Raw genomic sequence first — 726 nt, 5'->3', positions numbered from 1 at the left:
TTATGAAGATATTAAAGAGACCAAATGTCGTGGTTTAACCCCAGTTGACAATGAAGCCCCACACAGCCGCTCGCTCACTCCCCCTCAATGGGATGGGGGAGAGAATTGGAAAAGTGAGAAAACTCGTGGGTTGAGATAAAGACAGTTTAATAGGTAAATCAAAAGCTGTGCACAAGCAAAGCAAACCAAGGAATTAATTCAGTGCTTCCTGTCGGCAGGCAAGTGCTCAGCCATCCCCAGGAAAGCCGGGCTCCATCACGCGTAACGGTGGCTTGGGAAGACGAAGGCCATCGCTCCGAACGTCCCCCCCGTCCTTCGTGTTCCCCAGCTCTCCAGGCTGGGCATGGCGCCATACGGTGTGGGCTGTCCCTTGGGTCAGTGGGGGTCAGCTGTCCCGGCCGTGTCCCCTCCCAGCTCCTGGTGCCCCCCAGCCTGCTGGCGGGTGCGGTGGGGTGAGAGGCAGAAAAGGCCTTGGCTCTGTGCAAGCACTGCTCAGCAGTGGCAGAAACATCTCTGTATTATCAGCAACACTCTTTCCAGCACAAATCCAAACCATAGCCCCATACCAGCTACTGTGAAGAAAATGAACTCTACCCCAGCCAAACCCAGCACACCAAACTTCAGAAATAACGCTTAATCCTTAGGGACACTTCTATTTGCATGTGCAATTATACAGCTGACAAATTTGACAAGTATATTACAGTCTACTGTTATTTCCAAAACAAA

This window comes from Pelecanus crispus, chromosome 5 (genome assembly GCF_030463565.1).
Source record: "Pelecanus crispus isolate bPelCri1 chromosome 5, bPelCri1.pri, whole genome shotgun sequence".
NCBI lineage: Eukaryota > Metazoa > Chordata > Aves > Pelecaniformes > Pelecanidae > Pelecanus > Pelecanus crispus.
The sequence above is the reverse complement of the archived record's forward strand: the minus strand, read 5'-3'. Positions refer to the sequence as shown.